This window comes from Mya arenaria, chromosome 8 (genome assembly GCF_026914265.1).
Source record: "Mya arenaria isolate MELC-2E11 chromosome 8, ASM2691426v1".
Lineage (NCBI taxonomy): Eukaryota > Metazoa > Mollusca > Bivalvia > Myida > Myidae > Mya > Mya arenaria.
Window position 1 is genome coordinate 58,873,712 of NC_069129.1, and position 22,719 is coordinate 58,896,430.

The following is a 22,719-nucleotide window of genomic DNA, read 5'->3' on the forward strand; positions in this document are numbered from 1 at the left end:
TTTAAGGTTCAACATAATAGGAGTGATGTAACACACGGTGTCTTATATTTAATATCGACTTTACAAACGCTTTAGGCCACACCAAATTAATGTTTAGTTCCTCGGATTTTTGCCAAAAAAATTTGGAGCGAGCGAGCGAAAAAAAAATAAAAAAAAATTTTTGTCAGTTTTCATTAAAACCGAAGCGAGCGAAGAGCGAAAAATATATTTTTCCTTATATTCAATATAAATAAGAAGGATTGTTCAAAATAATTGCCCTTAAACCCATTTTAATGCCATCTTGAACTGAACCTCTATTGGACATTGGGAAAATGTCGGAATACACACTATTTATTCATCCGTGTTTAGTACAAACATTATATGGATAAATCTAATTTCTTATATAATTAAAACGTACTTTAATATGACGAACATTCATAATAATAAATAACCCTGCTTTTAGTAAAAAGTTTGAAACGACTTATATAAATCTAGCTGACTCAGTTTAACATCATATGCAACTGTATTTAGACATAACTTAGGATTGATTTTGTATTTGTAAAAAATGATCACTTACACAGGCATCATCAAACATCAGACTCCATTTAACATAGACTAAATTTTGTTTTTATTATCACAGGAAATGCAATGACATGTGCTTATTAAAACAAAAAGAAGGATATTTTTTAGAGTACTTTTTTGGTTATTTAGATGTTTTTATACACCAGCCAATTGTATATGCCAACTCCCCCCCCCCCCCTAAGTCCGGAATAGCGGGGACTTTGACTTCCGGTCTCTCAAAACCCGGGTAAAATACCCGACCTGCAAGGACAGTGCTGGTAAAATCCCTGCCAAATGGCCCCGCAACCCCGAATACCTATGTGAGGCCCATTCCCGACTATTTTCAATATGAAGACAAAACCACATTCACTAGGCACTGCGGGGCCACCTGTAAGGTAAAAACACAGCCCATTGCCTCTGCTGTCCCCGGTATACCCCTGGAACAAGGGCGAGGGGTGGGCGGGGCAGTAGTTACAATTGACAAGTGCATTACAATCCCGGATTATGCTGCAAATAAAAACAAAATATAAGGTGATAAACTTACGCTTACTTATGTTCAGGTATATCCAGACCAGTGTTTATATCGCTATTTGTGAAAGATACTTGTTCAAAACTGTTGTTTTGTCAGAATTTGATCAAAAATGAGATTGATACATCAATTTGGACCAAACAATGACTCATGTTCCGTATCATCTTCAGCATCGTCGTAACGAGGTAAAATTTTGGTCCCTTGTATTATGACTTGAATAAAACAGTACAGAACTAAGTTGATCATTCCGATTTCCATTCAAAACGAGTCACTAATTACGCAATATAATCGCTACCAGTCTCAGGTACACATGCTTTATTGCATAATGATTTCTTTAAATAATGATCCTTTAGTGCATGAGACGATCCACAATGACTTCAAGCATGCTCAAAACATATTTATTGTTAAAAATAAGATTTAATTTCCAAACTTCGAGCCACATTGTTTATACCGGAAGCCGCCATTTTGATTGAATTTATTGAAACCCATGCTAAACCGATCGAGATACAGTATAAAAACACTACGCATCGGTAACTTCCCTTTACAAAAACATGAAAACTAGCGTAGAAAAATTATACTTGATTATTTTTAGCCTTTTAATAAATTATTACCTGAAAAAAATCTGCTTGGCGATCAAAATGGAGGTGCGGGCGCACAAAAAAAATAAAAATATTTTTTTTACATTTTCAAAAAAAATAGGAGCGGTAAATCCGAGGAAAGAAATATCAATTTGGTGTTGCCTTATTTAAGATAATCGTGGCATAAAGCTGATTGGTAAAATGTCTTACCTGATCTGTATTAGGCCTTAAAGCTGCACTCTCACAGATTGAACGTTTTGACAACTGTTTTATTTTTTGTATAGGAATCAGCCATTTTTTTGCGAAAATGCATGTATGCCAGTTATATAAGACTGGTGACAAAACATAGATCGCTGATTTTTATATTCAAGTTCAAAAATTAATGTTTTATGCATTTTTCTTAAACCGCACATCCAAAGAGGAATAAAACATTTGTTTATATTTGTGCAAGAATGTTTTTGAACCATATGATTTTTAATCAATGAGCTTCCGTTACGGAGGGTTCATTCATTTTTTTACTGTTTTTTCCAGGAAATTAAAATGTATTAACTTTAATAGATTCATCTGTGGTTATATAACTCAAGTATGCACATAGTAGAAGCCGCTTTTTGTTCAATTCACATTTTATGGAAACGTGTGAAAAAGGATAACGTAAAATCAACGTGTTTATGCAGTTTGACAGTTCGAAGAGATGTACAAGTATGAAGGATCCTCGAAAAATTGTGGCCGAGCGTCCATAGTGCATACACGCTAAAAAATAAGGATCAACCCTTATGTATGTATTTACAGTTTCCTCTTTCATAACTTTGTTGTTGTTGTTTTTATAATGATTTTCTTGGTAAAACATTTCGAGTTTAATCAGGAAAGTAGCGGTTTTTGTTTTTTAATTCGAGTTTTACATATGAATAAATGACCCGGGTCTTTCTTGCGAATCACGATTATAAATGTACGAAAGGTCTTCAGGTTCATTAAAAATAAACTAAGTTTTTACCGCATAGTATTCAAATGTGGATGTAAATGATACGACCATAAGCAAAAATTCATATGTGGCTACCGATCTCGGAATTGTTACTTATATGCGTTTTATATACTTTTGGTAAGTACACCGGCCTATTATACCAGTGAACATAAGGCACGATCGTATTGAGTTGTTTTATTTACATCAGTACTTCTACGTTATACTTATACCTAGTTTCCAAACAATTGTTTGATCCGTTAGTACATAGAAAGTGTATTTGACGTTGGAAATAAAACTTGCAATACCATTTGTAACACGCAACTACAGATAAAATCAAAGCGCTGAAAGCGCTGCAAGACTGTCGGTGACGTAACTGAAGCAAGCAAACACTACCGCAAAGTTCTTTCAAATGAAACGTGATCAAATGTTTTCATACAAACGATGAACACTCTTTAAGGTAGATGAAGAAGGATAAATGTGATTATAATAAGCACAAATATATTGGCCCTACTTAATCATGTATCCAATGGCCTACAAGATTCTTAATTCAAATTTCCTAATTTTGAACCGCTTTAAATTAGTTAAATGCATATTCATTATGTTAAAATTGCTTCAATTTATGACGTCGCTTATAACAGTTTCAGTAAGCAATTACATTCCTTCATTTCATTAGGGTCTGTTGAAGCCAATGTCTTTAAAATGCAAATACAATACAAACTATACCCAAGATTCAAGGGACATAATAAAAATATAACTTTAAAATGATGCTCTTTCAAGCCTAAAAATGCCTCCCAGAACTTCTATCAACAGAGTCCACATATCTACAAAATTTGTGCTCGAGTTACTTTCTTTGATATAAAAGTGAAAACAAGTCTGCATGGTGCTGTGGCATCATACCATGAACTAATATCTTTAACATTTGTTTTCTAGTTTGTTTTTATTATAAAAGTGTTAATAAATCTGCATGGTGCTGAAGAAAAAAAACTAATGTCTTAAATTTCAAACCTGCAGCATTAGTTAGCGCCATGTTGTCAAGAATATCTGGACAATTGAATGAAATATGCATGGACCGAAATGACAGCTGGTTTTTCATTGACAAAAGATGCCTTTGAGGCAGTTTTAAGATTATGCTATTCAAAGTATGAGGGTAGTTGGTACAGTTTTCACTCATATTCAGATGATGGCTGATATTTGCTGATAAACATGTATCCTCTTAGCAGCAGGGAATAAGTAAATGACATAATTTTAATGACCAATATTGGAGATGTGACCTTGACCTCCAAATCCAAAGAGGTCATCTGCTGGTCACCCCAAACCTAAATTTCAAGTTTGAAGGCCATGGGTACAGACTTTGTCGAGTTGTCACACAGGCAAGCTTTTTGCGTTCAATGGTCTGTGACAAATCAATAGGGCTCACCTACTGGTCAGGCCCAACCCCAAAGTCAAGTTGTTCAAGGGCCATGGGTGCAGGCTTTGTCCAGTCATTATTAGTACAACCTTTTAGCATTCAAGGTCACTGTGACCTTGACTTTTAACCCAATGACCCCTTAAATCAATAGGATCTTCTAATAGTCAGACTTAGCCTCCATGTTGAGTTTGAGGGCCATAGGTGCAGGCATTGTCAACTTATCAGTCAGATGTATGGTTTGACACCTTCCTGTTCAAGGTCACTGTGACCTTTGACCATATTACCCCTAAAATCAAAAGGGGTCATCTACTGGTTAAACCAAACTTTCATGTCAAGTTTGACAATAGGTCTAGGAATTACACTACATACAACAAGTACCATTTTGATATTTTCGAATGCTCATTTGGGCATGTACATGGGTTTTGATCTGACTATGAACATGAAACTACATAGTGATGTTCCCTCCTATCAATTCTAAATTTAAATAACCATGAGAAAAAAAGAATGTTTTCACTGCACCATAAATAAATATGTCAAACAAAATAAATGTCAAGTTATTCAAGATTAATTTAACACTGTTCTTTTGATGATTTCCGTGCATTCCTGACTGCAGGTTTTTCCCATTTTCCCACACAGTTATTTCATATTGGCCTTACAAGGTCAGATCTTGAGTTGGGTCTTCATTGCTGGACACTATCTCTTTATCTCCACAGAAAACACACTGGTGCAAGTTTCACTGCAACAACTGCAAAAAAAAGTTATATTATATTCTAACTGAACTATGCATCAATATTCAATTATTTTTTATTGGATTTAGAAAATGTCTTTGTTTTAAAGGGTTCATATAAATTAATGCATTTTTTTTTCAATTTAATGCATTATCATGCTGGACTCTTTGACATTGATGGTTAAAACAAAGTAGGCATATGATTTGTGTACAGATTGAACATTATTATTAAAAATGTGTTCTTTAATTAATAGACAAGTGGCAACAATTTCCCCAGTTAAAAAAGCTTACATTTGTATATCTGCAGATTAATCATTTGCATTTCTTTTGCTCTGATCATTTAAGTCAAATGAGTTAGACATGATAATGCATTAAAATAAGAAATATAGTTTTGGGCATCAATCTATAGTGTGTGCCTTCAATCTAGAAATAAATTTCTTCTCAACAGATGCTAAATTATAAAAAAAATATATAAACCAAGATTTTGATTATGACATACCTGCATAGTTAGTGATCTCCATAACTGCTCAGAAATGCTCCCTATGACAAACTAAGTGCTGGTGTATGGCTGGGTAATAGTGCTGCTCCAACCAATAGCGCAATTCTTCCTACAGGTGGACCAGCTCCTCAATATGGTTTCTGTCATGGCAGTGATAACAGTATGTAACATGCCCTTTTCTACTTTCCAGAGAATGAATCTTCCAATCTAAATTACAAATTTAAGAACAAATATATACATATGCACATGTAATGTTGTTAAAAACAAACCATTTAGATGCCACAAAACTATAAGATTTTAGGTGAAAATTGACCCAAATCAAAACATTTAGTCATTTAAAGCTGCACTCTCACAGATTTACTGTTTTTACAACTTTTGTATTTTTTGTCTTGGAATGACCTATTTTTTTGCTAAAATATCTGCAAACCAGTGATATAAGACTACTGACAAAATATTAGATTGCAGACTTCCATATTTCAGGTCGAAAACAAAGGTTTTATGGCTTAAAGCGTTACTAACGGTTTAAGAAAAATGCAAATCTCAATCTGAAAGCTTACAAAAGAACATGGCCTGTAATATTTAATAAAAAAATCATAATTGTTTACTCCTGGATGGTGGGTTCTAAAGTAAACCTTTGAGAAAAGATGCTACTGGTATGGTGCTTGAACCCACGACCATGTGAACACTTGCATGGAGATCTGTCAAACTGAGCTAACTGGGTAACTGATTTTTAGGCAGCTCCCAGCTTGGCTCTACAATTGACAGGTGCATTATACATTATAGAGACAATAAATCAAACACTTGAAGCAGTAGTCCAAATAATAGTAACTTAACTGATCTTTTTACAAATTTTGAAATGACATATCCTTCACATACAATTTTTTTGTACAAAAAGTGGGTAGCTATTCCGATTGGGATTCTGGGTCAGATAATTATATATATCTAAAATATGAGTTATGTACACAAAAAATAAAAGCTGACGAATTATATCATCATTTCTTCATTTCATACTGTCAAAACATAATGATATAAACTGTTATACATGAAAATCACCTGCAAGGCTGCGGTGCATAGATTTACATAGATGTAAAATGGTTGTGTTTAAATACATTAAATGCTTGTTTTGTGAAAAAAATCTTTGCACTTACATGGTAATAACTAAAATACGAATATAAACCTTTAATATCTATTTCAAACATATAATACTTCTCTAACTACGATTTCAATATCTTTCAACCCCCACCCTGTTTTGCACAAACCCGATTAGACGTAAGGGATTGGAAGAATCCCATATAACACGTCTATTTTTTTTAGACTATTGAAGCATATATGTTCTTTTTTGATGGTTGAGACGTTTCAGGTTAAACAACAATTAAAAATGCGAAATAATTTTAGTGAATTATCAACTCTGAATTGAAAGTAACATGAAGATGTTGTAGTGAAGGATTTGCCATATATATATATATATATATATAAATATATATATACATTATTTTTAATCGTAAAAAGAGTCCGTCAACGTACAAATATTTAGACTAAGAGATGTAGATCAGCTAGATGTACCTTCTAGTCCAAATAATTGTACGTTGACAGATTTTTTTTACGATTTTTGATACAGCAAATCCTTCACGTACAAATTGTTTTGTACGAAAAGTGGGTAGTTATTCCGATCGGGATTCCGGGTTAAAGCATATTGCTTCTATAAAATATCATAAAAACAAGAAATATTACCAGATAATGTTATTTTATATAAATTCCGTAACCAAAAAGTAATATCAAGCAAATAATTATGAGTTTGATGTTTTTTTCTTCATTTCATTCTGTCAAAACATAACAATATATACATGAAGGGCACATGCAAGGCTGCAGTTCACAATTTTACAACAATCGAGCATTTCGGCCATCAATTGTAACAACTCGCCATCTTCGGTAAGCTTCGAGATAGTCAATCCCTGTTGGATACTGGCTGAGGTGTTCAGATTGTTCGGCCAAGGCCGAGTTGTTACTATTGTATTATCTCGAAGCTTGTCGGAGGTGGCCGAATTATTACGATTGGGTCAAGTTGTTCCACTTGGCATAATTGTTGTCTGTGTCAGTCAACTTTCCTTTTAATGAAAAGGTAAATAATGTGTTTTAATGCATTAAATGCTTGGTTTTTTTTGCAAAATAGCTTTGCACTTCCATGTTAAAATATGAATATGAATCTTTACTTTATTATCCATTTCAACCATAAAATACTTCACTTAATACAATTTCAATATTTTTCAAACACCCCCGCTTTTTGCACAAAACCGTTTAGACGTTAGGGATTGGAAGAATCCCGTATAACAAGTATATTATTTCAGACTAATGTACATGTACCTTCGTGTCCGAAATCGATCACTTCCTGGCAGCTCATTTCTGGATTGTCTCCATCTAAATTTAACATTTTTAGACGCATACATTGATGCCATTTTTGCTTCGATTGATGTTAAAGCAATATAGCACTAAATACAGGTTGGTTATTTTGTAGAAGAACGTGTTCGAAGTAACATTCAATTTCATTTCCGCATAATCGCCGCCATATTGTGTTTGACTTTAAAAACTACACCCTATAGTCCAAAATAACAATAGGCATAACGTTGACACACTGTGATAGGTATAATCCAAATAATTTACTCAAACAAATACAATAGTTCGATTGCTGCTGAAAAAAATCATTTGAAACATAAAAGCTATTTCACAAAATATTACATGACATGAACTCTTTAACCGCGTATGATTTATTTCTTAATAGCTTTCATTCATAAAATAAGTTCTTTGCCGGGGTTTGCCGGGTCAGTCTTGGATGCCGGGATATGTGTGACGTCACACGGGGTGCAAACATGTGGTGTAGCTTACTATTGGATGAAGGGTAAAATGACTTCGTATGTAAATGCTATACTTACATTATTTTTCATTATTTTGTTCAATAAAACTCACCAAATTGCAACGGTACAACTATACTAAGAGTAACACGCAATGTTTGTCATAAAAAAGGCAATAACGCGTTAAATACACATAAGCAGGTAATTGACGCCCCACATTCAGGTAAGTAGTTCTGTTGCTACGCAGGTGGTGTGTATTAATATATTCATGTTCAATATGGCGTGTCAGGCGACTAGTCGCGTTTCTGAAATACCGCTCTCTAAAGACTGTCGGCTTGCAGCCGACAGTCTAAAAACCATCTTGATCTTGATTTTGATCAAGATATGTTGTTGTACGCTCATTTGTAAGACATTTAAAAGTACATCATCATTCAATATCGTTAAAAGTACATTTGAATCCCGTTGGCTCGAACTCGAAACTTCGAGCCAAGCCTTTACCTGATATTTTGGCATAGCGTATGACACGAGTGTTTTCAACTGAAATCAAATTAATCGATCGGAAAATTTCAATGTCAATAGAACTATTGCTGTACACATGTATAAAGTAATACGTATTAAAAGTTGTACGTTCAGCGAGAATTTTGGTTATAAAACACAAAAATAACACAACTGTCGTGAAAAGGCATCCTTATTTTAGCGTTGTGCGAAATTTCGTCTCTAGATTCCACTCCGATGGCCTGATATTAACACGATTTTCAGACCATATTTATTTTTTGGTGGTTACCAAAAAATCCGCTATGACCTACTCGGAGTTATTCCGAGCAGTTTCGAAAGCCTACGAAAATAAACGGAGCACAAGCACGTGACAGTTATGAAGTCAGCAAATCAAAACAAAGATGAACAGATGAAAATGAAAAGAGAAACAGGGCAGACAGAGATTGCCAAAATCGATCAGAAAGCGACGGTAAATGGAAACTGTAGGAAAGATATTGACGTCAATGGTTTATTTAGGCATTCATTAAAAGAAAAGGATAGCAATTAAAGCTTCAAATGGAGTGGGAAAATGGAGGGCGTGGAGACGAAACATCACGATAGGTTTGTGTTTTATCTTTAACATTTTACCTGTTTTGAAAAACATTGATAGTTTATTTATTAACAGTCAGTAGGGCTATCTTTCGACACACTTTCGGGCGGGTGCACATACCCCATTTCCATGGAGAACGGATGTACTTATTCGCCAAAATGTTAGTGAAAGTTCCTATTCAAAATCCAAAATAATTTCGAAAACAAACAAGAGCTGTCAGAGGCAGCATGATCGACTTTTTTCATTGCTATAATGCACCAGTCAGTTGTAGCCACGCCCCCCAGGTCCGGGGGTATACCGGGGAAATGGGGCGTGGTATTACCTTCCAGGTGGCCCCGCAGTACCGCGTGAATGGGGTGGTTTTATGTTCGCAAAAATTTGTGGGGAATGGACCTTACCTAGGGTGCGGGGATTTTACCAACTGGTCGTCCCGGCAGGGCCGGGATTTTACCCGGGGTAGGCTGAAACGAAAGTCAAAGTCCCTGCTATTCCCCGGACCTACGGGGCTGTGGTTACAAATGACTGGTACATAAGCATTAAGGATTTCAGCACTTGCAATATCAATATGGGGGGGCACACCCCACACCTAACCCCATAACTTCCTTGTTTACTGCCTCTTTCAATGGTACTGGTACACTAATAAGCAATCAGGCATACTTTTTTTATTGTTTTGACATTTCTTATCTTCTCCCTGTACGCTTAAGTTATAAAAATGGTCAAAAGACTCGTTGAAAGTCATTCAGGTGGCATATTTTTATATAGGATTAAAAAGAAATAAATTGCCCAAAATGTACCATTTCGGACTAGATATTATGTACATTTCCTAGGGGGTGAACCTGGCCGTTTGCCATCATTGCTGACCAAAATTATTCAGTTCGGGGGGGGGGGGACACACGTTGAAAGGTTACAACCCCTGAGTGACTCCAATCTTGTGTCAATTACTGGATCCGCCTTTGGCAGGCTTTGGCAAAACATGCCTGGATCACTGTAAAATAAGATTACATGCAAAATCCAGAATTTCTAAGTCAAATGTTAAAAGGGCAAAATAGTTGGCATCATATGCAAGTTAGAGATATCGTCAAAAACATGAAAAAGTCAAGCTAAATCCAATAGCAACTGCAATTTAATTGAAAAGAACAATTGTATACAGCACATTTATTTGCATTTCAATATATGTAATTTGTTTTGAAATATTTTTATTACCAAAAAATTGCATTTGATGTCTTTTTTGACTAACTGAAGGACCTGAGCCCAACCCCCAAATGTGTAAATACAGCTCTTCAATAAGCTGTGATAAAGCATTCTTTTGTTAAGAAAATCCATTCCTTTTGACAAATGGTCGAAATTAACACAAGCCAGTAAGCCCTGCACTGGTAAAAAGCCTCGGGTCCTACCCAAATTTTGATTTTTTTATAGCAGGGCTTGTTTGAAATTTGATCCAAAGCTAAAGTATACGAATCAGGGCTTCTTCATCTAATTTCAATGATTGTTTTGATCCTGCTCATGATTGTATTGGCATTTGAAAAAAATATTTTATTATCATTTGTATATCAATAATATAAGAACCTGGCTTTAAATAGAAATTGGTACATATGTGATACTAGTTAACATGTTAAAGGTAGTCCATCCATCTTTTATGCAAAAAAAAATTCAAAAAATTATATTTCTTTTCTTTTTATATTTCTGTTTTGTATATGAACTCTACACAATACATGTACCAAGGGTTTATTTATTATAAGATAAATGATTTGCTGAAATTTCTATATGAACATAATATAATACTAGTTAATAAAAATTTACAATATTCTGGGTTTCAGTATCTTTTGACATCACGCTTCAAGACTCCGATGTCAGGAGGCTGGTGATGTCACAGATTTTAACCTGGCTTGAACATGCCAAGTGTACTGTAAGTACAGTTTTTTTTGCAAATATAAAAAATATCATTCGAACTTTTCAAATATAGAAAATCAAAGGCAGCGTTTTATCAACTCCAAAATCTCATTTTCTATTCATAAGTGTTAGAAAGGCTTTTAGGCAAAAAACATCATACTTTTTGAAAGTAAGTATGAATAACTGCACTCACCTCTTTTGTCAGCATATCTTATATCACTGGTTTCATGATATAAGCTTAAAAAGTGGCTAATGAATTCCAAAACAAAAATTGAAATAAAATATGTTTACACAGTCCATAGGTGAGAATGCAGCTTTAAAAATCATGAAAAGGTAGAAAAGAGGTTGATATCCTTTTTATCAAATAAGGCCTGATATTTGTGTCATGAAAATGCAGTGATTTGAGCTTGGAAGTATATGTTTGTATATTGATTAAGTATTTATAATATTGATAATTAACATATAACATTTATTGATGATATAAGTAGATAAATGAAAATAAAATGAAATGCTATTTATTTTAAGGGCATCTCAGCTGTTCTTCTCCACCATTTGACGGATGAGCATGAGTGGCCTCCCCCGATTCAATATTATGAGTAAAGTCATGGGCCATTGAGCCAAGAAGAGAGGAATTCACCATGGCTTAACAAGAAAAAAAACTTAAGTACCCTTAAAGCCCTCCGAGTGATTGTCCTTGACAACCACCTTCCATCAAAGACGCATACTATCTAGTCTACAGGTAAATAAATTTAATGTACAGCAAGCTTTGACTCTTTTCACATCTTATATTAGTAGAAGTTTGAAGTTATACCCTTTTATATATTATTATATTAAAAATCAGGGAATTCAGGCTATTTATACAGGAAACAAGAATAAGCATTTCATAAAATAACTGCATCATAATTCATGAAATTGAAATGATCTGATCGCATTTTCAGGCTTTAAAGCTGCACTCCCACAGATTGAACGTTTTGACAACTTTTATTTGTTTTGTCTTGGAACGAGCAGATTTTTATATTTATGTTAAAGAAAGTGATGTTTATGCATTAAACATTATTTTTCGAACGGAAATATGAAAAACTGCCATCTGATTTTTTTGTCAGCAATCTTATATTATTGGTTACCAGATATTCTCGCAAAAATGTGCTCTTTGCAAGACAAAAAAATAAAAAATGTAAAATTTGTATATCTGTGAGAGTGCAGCTTTAAGTCTGGTTCTTTGGCAAACTTTTTTTGTGAAAGTGGAAATATTTATTTCGATAACTATCTTACTTCTAGATAATTGTGCGTGTGTGTGTGATCTGGTCAAATCTTATTCTGTAAATGAAACATTTCTTGTTTTGTTTGCAGACTAAACCGTGCATGGAACAATAGAAGAGGATGGCAATATTCCCAAGTAAACGCAGTGAAAGAAAAAAGACCTATCCATACAAAGAGTCGCTGAAGAAACTGATCTCCATGTGTCACTTGACCAACAATTTTTCGGTATGGGTAGAAAGGCTGTTATGGAGAAGCACTACCCTCGACAAATCTCTAGCCACCTTGAACAGTTATCTCCTTAACCAAGAAAGGAATTGTACAGCGAGCAAGAATCTAGGTTTGATAAGAGACATTTCTAGTGGTTTACTATGTGCTCCAATATTCATGAAACGTAATGACAATGGTCTCATTGTTGTCTTGTTTGAAACTAGGTCACATGCGGACTGAATGGAAGTCACTTGATTTTATTTTTAAAACTTTATAGAATCAAACCTTGGTATTGCTTTGTAAGATTACATGTGTTCAAACTTAGTGAAAATGTTCCCCTTGATGAAATGTTAAGGGAGATCAAGTTTGTCACATACGGTAAAAAATATGGTCACTTCTTAAGAAATACTTGGGTACTAGAAGCAAAATATGTACTCGCAATCATGTAAATTTGTGTGTATATTTGTTCTCTTCAGCTTTATAAGTCGTGTTACCTGCGAAATGCTAACGCATTTTATGTATTTAAAAAACGTTTGATTTTATATTAAAGTGGATGGAACTTGACCAAAACCCTTTGAAAATAGGGTATATCAAAAGCACATAGGATACTTTGAAAGTTGAACTTCATACATGTATATTGATTTATATGTGATGATTATTTTGGTGAAGTTCTCAAAAATAGACAAAATGTCAAAATAAACATTTGTTTTTCATGGAATCTTTCTGTAAAAGAAAAAAACAACACAACACTAAGACAAGTTAGCTTTTAGATAACTGGGCCAACATTAGTATTTCTTTTAAACATTAACTCTCATTAACTTTTGACATTATATAGCTCCGTATCAACAGTTTTATATAAGTGACATTGGCTAGAAATAGTGATGTTTGCGAGAAATGACAACAATCACAAGATAGAGCATTTTCTTGAATATAATCTCTACCTTACCTGCCTTATAATTTTGGAGATGTTAACCTAAACAAACGTTTTTAAGACCATTTCAGAACAGTGTTGTGGTTGGGTATTTTGTAGCTAGCAAATTGACTAGCATTGTCAAGAATTCATCTGATTATATTAACTTTCAAAATATAATAAGCACTTAAGGAGCAATTGTCACATACCAGCAAATCATACATACTGACCATTCCGAACAACTCTTCGGGTGCATACAGAGGCAGCTCTTTTTTTACTATTTTGCTTACACAAATTATCGGATATATAAGATTTGAGTTTTTAAATCAAGAAGAGGTCAACAAACTGTGGGATATTCATGGTTTTATTTCAGTTATTTACTTCTTTGTGGGAAAGTGGTTTATAATCAAATTATTGCATTAATCTTTGTTCTACTTAAGAAATGGGCTGTATCAAAATTGAGCCTGCTTTAGGTCCATTTCATTATTTTTAAACAAGGTTGAGAAAGGTATGACACATTTTAAAGATAAAATGTGAAATATGGATTCAAACAGACATATTGCTTGAGTGTCATTTGAAAGCGCTTTTAAACAGAAAAACAAGAGATGTTTGTCAAACATATGAACCCCCCCCCCTTGAGGAGCACCAAGTTGTCAGGCTTATTCCGCAAATTGAATTAAATATGCAAAGACTGAAATGACAGCTGACTTGTCTTTGACATTAGATGCCTTTGCGGCAGTTTTAAGATTATGACCGTTCAAAGTGTGAGGATAGTAAGTAAAGTTCTAAATCATGTTCAGATGATGACTGATATTTGCAGATAAAAATATATCCTTTCAGCATCAGGAAATAAGTAATTATGACAAAATACTTAATCATGCATATGGGTTGACCTCTGACTTCAAGATCTATAAGATCATCAACTGGTCACCCCCAACCTAGATGGCAAGTTTGAGGACCATGGGTGCAGGCATTGTCAAGTAATCACACGAATATGCTTTCAAGGTCACTGTAACCTTCACCTTTGACCTGATTACCCGAATTCAAAATGGACCATCTACTGGTAAAGCCAAATTCCCTTATCATGTTTGAGAGCCATGGGTGCAGGCATTGTTGATTTATCACTCGTTCATTCTTTACGCACTTTCGTCACTTAGGGCCAATGACTCCTTAAATCAGTTATGGTCATACCCAGCCTCAATGTCAAGTTTGATGATCATAGGGCCAGACATTGTTGTGATATCACTCAGAGAATCTTTGTTAACCCTTTCACCTTAAAGGTCACTGTGACTGTTACCATTGGCCCAATGACTAAAATCAATAGGGGTCATCTACTAATCAGGCCCAGCCTCCATGTCAAATTTGATAACCATACCGTACGTTCAGGTATTTTTTAGTTATTTCTCGGACAAGCTTTAACAACTTTATACAATGTAATAAAGGTCACTGTGATCTTGAACTTGGACCTGATGACCCCTTAAATCAATAGGGGTTATCTACTGGTCAGACCCAACATTCATGTCAAGTTTGATAACCATCTGTCCTTCAATGTGTAATTATCTCGTTTCAATTTAAAATCCAGAAAACCTGCTTGTTATGTATACTCATGTTATTGTTTATATGTATGCCCCCTCCGAGGAAGAGGATTATATTGCATTGCACATGTTGGTCGGACGATTCGCAGCTTTGTTGGTAGACCAAAGCTTGTCTAAGTGATAACTCAACAATTGAAGGACAGATGGTTATCAAACTTGACATGAATGTTGGGCCTGACCAAAACATTTCAAGATCATGTTTAGGTAAAACGAATGCTATAAGCGAACGTTTTTAAGACTATTAAACCTTATAATGCAGTTTAATCGAAATGAGCATCGAATAAAAGCAGCATAACAGTTTCCTACCAATAACATAAACATATTATTTTGTTCGAAAAAACACTGTTTACCTTACGAGTCATCTTGTAATGATTGAGATAGGAATTATTGTAAATTGCTGTGTTTACATAAAAACTTTAAATAAGAACATGGCTTGCAAACGTGATCTTTATCTGTTTGAAGGCCAATCTTAGTCTGTAACAACAATAGATTGCACTCTTGTCGCTCATAGCAAGAAATGGATTTAAAATTTAGAAAAAGTCACACAAGGAAAACTATCAATCTTTTTGTTATGATGTTAATATCCCGTGGATAACTTTTGTCGGTCATAGACAGACCTTCACCTTAATATCTTATTCTATGATAAATTTCTAAAAATCGCACAAGGACACCTATCAAGTTTCTTGTACTGAATTAAACACTGGCCTCGTTGCGCTCGTTCCATTTTTTATCGATCACCAAATCGACCTCTAACATATAAATAGATTTCTTAAAATTGAACAATGAGAACTATCAAGTTTTTTGTAATGATTTAAACACTGGCCTTGGTACGCTCGCTCCATTTTCTATAGATCACCGAATCGAACTCTAACATGTAAACAGATTTCTAAAAATTGCACAAGGACACCTATCAAGTTTTTTGTAATGAATTAAACACTGGCCTCGTTGCACTCGTTCCATTTCTTATGGATCACCAAATCGACATATAAATAGATTTCTAAAAATTGCACAAGGAAAACTATCAAATTTCTTGTTACGGTTTAAACATAACGTGAGTCTCTCTCGTCGCTTATAGAAAGAAAAATGATTAAAAAGGTGTTGTTATATTTCATTTTGGTATTCTAGTGAAACTGGAGCGAGCGCAGGGAGGCTGCAGGCTAAGAAAGCTCGCACCTTTTTCTGTAGATCGCTTAAATGAACTCTAACTTATTATTTATTAACTTCCCACTAATTCTTCCCTTTTTGTAGTCACGCGATAATTTGGCGCGAACGTTAAACTGCATAGGCGTTAGTTTCATTAAATGAGTGTCGGGCAAGCTTTTTCGGCTTTTTGAGTTATGAGAGCAAATAAAATGGAGTCACGTTTGTACAAAACTAGAAAACACATGAACGTCTATGGTACTTGTGTTGATAGTATTTGTTATTTAGATTAATGCAATTACCTAGGTTTGTTTGCATAGTACAGAAATTCGTTGGGATCATCTCTTTAAGTTTTTATTTTTCATAATAATCAACAACAGATTGCACTGAATTCGCTTGACTGGTTGTAGTATAATTAGAGCATATTACGGAAGATGCGTAAATCGTAAATTCGTATTTGAATATTGTCACACAGATTTTATAATGTTGCACTGAATAGTTGTCAACACGATTTGATAGCTGATTAAACATCCATTTAAACTCGGGATCATAACGTTAGCTTAAACTGCCTATAGACATGAAATTGAATGTTAATCTAGTTACTTCATGCATGCGCAGATGACAGGGCGATCAATGAAAAAATGACGACTGTACCAATGCATTTAGACCAACAAAATACCCTCTACAAAAGTAAAGGTTTGTTTTCGCCCTCAACTCTGCTAAACATGATATTGAGCCTCAGTAAATGGGGTGAATCATCGATTGTCATTAGCCTAAAATTATGTACAAACCCCAAATATCTTAAATTCGCACAAGGAAAATTGTCAATTTTCTTGATATTATGTTAACAACATGCGAATGGTCTTGAACAACGCGACGATTGATAAAAAGGCATGTTAACTACCACGCTTCAAATATTCAACACATCCGAGTTTATTCGTTGTTCGCATGTTAAAATGTTAGATGTAAAAGACCTCTTGTAATAAGTTGAGTTCATAGCTGTTTTTAGTTCAGACTTTCAGTCTATAATTAAATTGCATATATAGACGCGTGATATTTATCTGTGTCAGGGACAAACGTCGGCTGTTTGCGTTCTTGTCGTTCGTGGAAAAAGAAATGGTTTTTTTCTAAAAATCAGACAAAGAAAACTATCAAGTTTCTTATGGCGTGATGTTTAACGAGCCATGAGAAAATACCGCTTATAAATGTATTCAACATGCCCTGGTCTATTCTTGACTGATATGCGAAGACGACCAACGTTGGCTGGTACTTTAGACAACCGGTGAGTAGATGTGTATCTTGTCGGAATACTTGTTAATGATAAGCGGAAAATGATGAAGTTAGTTCATACTTAATTTTGTGCTCTTTGAGTAAAAGAACAAAAATAGAAAACAAACATGACTTGCGTCGGCGGATACGTACTATTGTGTAGAGTATTTTGAATAACACTACATCATATTTGTTTTGTTTTTTTGTGTTCTTGTTTTAAATTAACCAGGGCTTCGTAAAAACTTAAAGGTATGTAAGACTATGTTGACAGTTTGGTAACGCACTTCAAGCAGATTATGACTATCTTTATAAAATCGCAAATACAGCCTATCACTTAATTAAATTGTCGCTATCTAATCCTTACAATCACAAGGGGTCCAACGTGTTTTATGTTTTCCGAATTTTAAATGTGGTAAATGTGTGATGCGGAATAAATGCGTTCTCAGAGATTTTAAAGTTTTGGGAGAATATTTTCACCTAGAAAGTATGTTTTATCACTTTTCTCGCAATATAAATACGCCTACCCGGAGGCTACATGTGTAAGCTTTTCTCAGCCTTTTAACCTATGTTTCTAGAGGCCTTAACAAAAAAGTTATTGAATGTATAAGCAGTATACAGACACAGCTGCCGGGGTTGGCGGGGGGGGGGGGGGTGGAACTACCACTGTTTTAAGACATATTTACGTGATTTTCGTGGTAAAATAGTATCAGATAGATAATGTTTGCATTCATTTTATTTGCCGTCGAAAATTCAATGAAAAATAGCTGAACTAGGTAAAAAAATTGCACTTTGACTAAAAACACAGTTTCTAGTCACATTATTTTCTATTTTCGCTTACAAGCAATCGTTTAGCTTATACATTCAATAACATTTTTAGAAACATAGGGAATGCGTTTTAAACTGCGAGAAAAGTGATACAAATTATTAACCAGGTGAAAATATTCTCCCAAAACACCAAAACCCCTTCAAATACCGCCATTTTATTCCGCATCATACAATTCCCTCAATTAAAATTCGGAAAACATATTAGACCGACCTAAAACATTCAATATCTTTTACTTCTGCATATCAGTACTTCTATGAATCATTTTCGTAGCATTTATCATAAAAGCGACCTGTAAAGGATACCAATTCTGTCTCGGCTTACTGTAATGGGAACGGCATCTTTTATGGAGGTACACCTCTCCCCTCTCTGCATCCCGGATTGAGGGCAAATTTAGGCGGTATTTTAAAGGCCGAGGTTAGATACGCTGGAGTGTGGGCTACTTCGGGCTCTTTTCCCGATGCCGAGGTCAGATTCGCCGAATTTTGGGCAGTTTTCCAGATGCCGAGGTTAGATACGCTGGATTCGGGCTTTTCCGGGCAGTTTTAGATGTCGAGGTAAGATTTGCCGGATTGTGGGTTATTCCTGGTCGTACGTCTAATTGCCGAGGTTAGATACGCAGGATTTCGGGTCATTACTGGCGGCTTTTCAAATGCAATTTTTCAAATGTCAAATGCTTTTCATTCGCTGGATTCCGATCCATCGCGGGAGGTGTGTAACAGGAAAGAAGTAAGTTTAGAGAGCATATCTATGATTTATTCCACTGAAACAGTTGTGGACGGTGAGAAAAGTGTCGTTTACGCACAAACGCAGATCCATGAAAATAAAAACAGACACGCCAACTCAGATGTAAACAAAGAATGTGGGTCAAATAATGTACATGTAAACAACGAAGCGAACGATGCACAAGAAGTAAACAATGATTTACCGGTTGAGAACAATGACAGTTATCCAATTAAATCCATCTAGAATAACGAGAGATCTATAAAAGCGCCTGCAAAAACTCTTATTGTCGATAAGAAGAACAGCAAAACACATGAACCCCGAACGCCTTCAACTAGAACGATGAAACATCAAACAAGCGATGGAAAGCTAAGTGTAGAGAGCGATAAAAATAGACAGAGTAGTGTAAGGGGCGACAAAAATAGCGTGGGAATCGAGAAACTGTCCAGGGGATCCCAGAAAAAGACTGTGCGTAACACTGTGGGGAACGAGAAACAGGGCAAGGGAACAGAAACGACCAATCAGAAGCCAGCCAGGGAAAGGTAGGACAGCGGTGACGTCAAGAACGAGGTCAAAGTGTGTTTACTTAACGTGCAGGGCTTAATAGGTAAATAATATAATAAACTTAACTGTGAAGAAATGAAATTTTTGTTTAATACTTATGACATTCTTTTATTTACCGCAACTTTGTCAAATTATTTATTTAATTATGATGTTGATAATTTTACTGCATATATTCTTCATAAAACAGATGAAGTTAAAAATAATAAAAGAAGTAGTGGTGATGTAATGATTTATATTCATGATAAATTAAAACAGCTTGTTACATTTGTATAGAATAATAATGATTGTATCCAATGGATGAAACTGGATGGGGAATTATTGAACATTAATCATGATATTCTGTTATGTCTTACTTATAATGTTCCACAAGGTAGTTGTAGGGGATATTTGATTGATAAAAAAATGTTTGAATTAATATTAATTGATATGTTATATTTCAATACGATATTTGACAATGCATGGGAAGTTTTCATATGTGAGGATTTTAATGGTATATAGAGTTGGTGAAAGGCCTGATTTGATCTAAAATGACAATTCTCGCTTTTGTCTAGAAGATATTTTACCAGATGATTATGTCAAGGATGATTTTTTTATCAAAAAACAACTTTGATAAGACCGCAAATGAAAATGGAAATCTGTTATTAGATTTTTGTAATATTGAGAATTCTAGAGCGTAGGATTAGATGCGAGTATCTTATAGACAAATATTATATTGTTAATTTTCTTGGATGTAGCACCATTGATCTAGTTTTAGGTCAAAATAAAATGTTTTCATATGTTTAAAGCTTTGAGGTATTAGATTCCAATATAATATCTGATCATTGCATTGTGAGCTATAGCTTAAGTCGTTCCACAAGATTTGATATGAGTGAAAATGAGGGGCTTGTAATGAGGCGGTGAATATTGAGCACAATGTTAGTTGCTTACCATATAGATACAAATGGAGTGATGAGAAAAAATGATTATGTTAATGCATTGAATGATAATAATGTTACACTTTGTGAAAATATTGAAAGTTCATAGAATAATTTCTGACATAGATGAAGAATTAAATTATTTTTGCAATATTATAGAAGATGTGTGTTAACCATTGTTAAAAAAATGTTGTACTACTTATAATATCTCTAGTAATAATAAATCTGATGATGCTATATGTTTTGATGATGAGTGTAGATACTTTAAACATTGTTATTACCAGAATTTGAATGTATACAGAAATTACTCATGTGATATAAGGCCACTACTTTTATATAAATTGGTTTACAAAACCGGCGGGTCTAATTTTCCGAAAAGTACAAAAAAAAATAAAAAATGAATTTCACTTTTTTTTTCAAAATTATTTTCCCGACCGTATTGATTTTGGTGCGAAACGAAAGAAAAACGAACAGATAAGAGTACGAATGCAGTGGATCTCGACTGGTTTGTTGTTCCGTAGCCGTATCCACCAATTTTTAGTGATAGCATGTGAGCCAGTCAACTGTTATGGCAGCGCCCTTGGCAATGGCGGAATTGACGATAGCAGTCATTCTTTGTATGAAATAATTAATTAAAATATGCAGGAGTTATTAAAATAACAATAGCAATAAACATTGGCAAATTGAGCAGCCGACACAAACAATAACTGTCACTTGATTGTTGTTCTTCCCCGCCAATTTAGGTCATGAAAATATTGTTGTTTATAGTAGATGAAAAATAAAAGTGTCAGCGGCTGCCATCGAATAAGTAGACACAAATATCCGTAAATTGTGAGAAAAACATTTTAAAACATTTTCTGGTTAAATATCAAATAAAAGTGCACTTAGTGTGAGTGGTGAAATCGAAAGTAAATGTTCTAAGTTGACACCGGTGACCTAGTTTCACAAGTTCGGTTGGTTGTGTTAATGGATTTTAAATCACAAAATGGTTTGGAAATACTTGTCATTGAGTCAATGTAAAGCTTGTGTTTATTCAAGATTACAAGTTTATTCCTGTTTGCGTTAATAGTAGAGTAAAAACAATGAAAGAGTTGAACACATGTGCCAATGACATTTACTAATGCCAGAACTGGCAGGAGTTGTGTGCAAAACATTTAGATAAAACAACACGGAAAACTATTTTGAATAAGTCCATTTTAATTTGTAATGAACTTGAAATTTCACTATAAATGAGATTTGTTGTTGTAACCAAGGAATACTCTTTAAAATGAAAAATAAACAATCATGAAGTATAGATGCCCTGTGAACACATGATAATCAAAATGGCGAAGTTGGGAGAAGATGAAAATATCCGATACATAATTATGGATTTCTCTGTTACTATCATTGGTACATAAAGTTAAGTCACAAGCTAGATTTATTATTTTGCTATGTGATTTTTATGTATTGATGTGGTAATTTGCTGCAAGATTTGAATTTGAAATGGATTTGGTGAACATCCCATGGTAAATATCCCGGTCCGAAAATATCCAGCCTGAGCATGGATTGGGTTACACACAACTAGGACCCCGCATGGTAAAGGTTATTAAAACTCAAATCTAGGTCTAGTTTGGTTTTTACTTTTTCAGGAATTGTTTCCACAATATTAAAGCTCAAATGTCTTCACAAAATGTTACTTCTTTATTTACAAAATTTTATTTACAAAATTGGAAATTATTTCACTTTATTGACATTTTCCAATATTGAAATAACTGAAACAATGTTTAGAAAATGTAATGTATTGTCTTAATACAGTGCATTTTTTGTGTATTTTAATGCGTAAAATTCGCCTTCCCTTTTTTCAATTTAATATTGGTCAGTTTTTAAGTGTTCTGCATTCACTTTTGCTTTAGCATACCCTTAAAGCTAAACAAATGTCTTGCTGAGTAATATTCAATGTATCTTTGATAAAAAGTGTAGTTTAAACATGTAAACATGTTTTATAGTCAATTTCATTGATGTTTTATATGCACAGTATGTAAGATTTAAACTGTGTGTTTAATTAGAATTTTGAAACTTTGAGTGTATTAAAACATGCATTAATAGCAGTTTAAAAATTTTAAATGTCAAGTAAATGATATAAATTTTCAATGATATTATGTTGTTCTCTGATTTTCACACTTTAAGAGTATGTTTTGTGACTTTTTTCCTTTTTTTTTTTTTTTTCGACCACCCGGTGGACATTTTTTCCAAAAATTCTTGTAAACCAAAAAATA

General features: G+C 34.2%; 1 protein-coding gene across 9 annotated transcripts in view; it reads left to right on the top strand.

Moving 5' to 3' along the window:
• The first annotated feature begins 2,403 nt into the window (after window positions 1–2,403).
• The window catches only part of LOC128243248 (uncharacterized), a 62,052-nt gene continuing 41,736 nt past the window's right edge, over window positions 2,404–22,719 (top strand). For 5 of the 9 annotated variants that reach the window (XM_052960878.1, XM_052960886.1, XM_052960883.1 and 2 more), the window contains exon 1: window positions 17,296–17,453. The gene's annotated coding sequence lies outside the window, so the exon portion shown is untranslated. Of the gene's footprint in view, window positions 2,423–17,295; window positions 17,454–17,490; window positions 17,511–17,550; window positions 17,690–22,719 lie in introns of those variants that run through there. The other 4 variants (XM_052960881.1, XM_052960880.1, XM_052960879.1 and 1 more) reach the window with 4 other exon arrangements.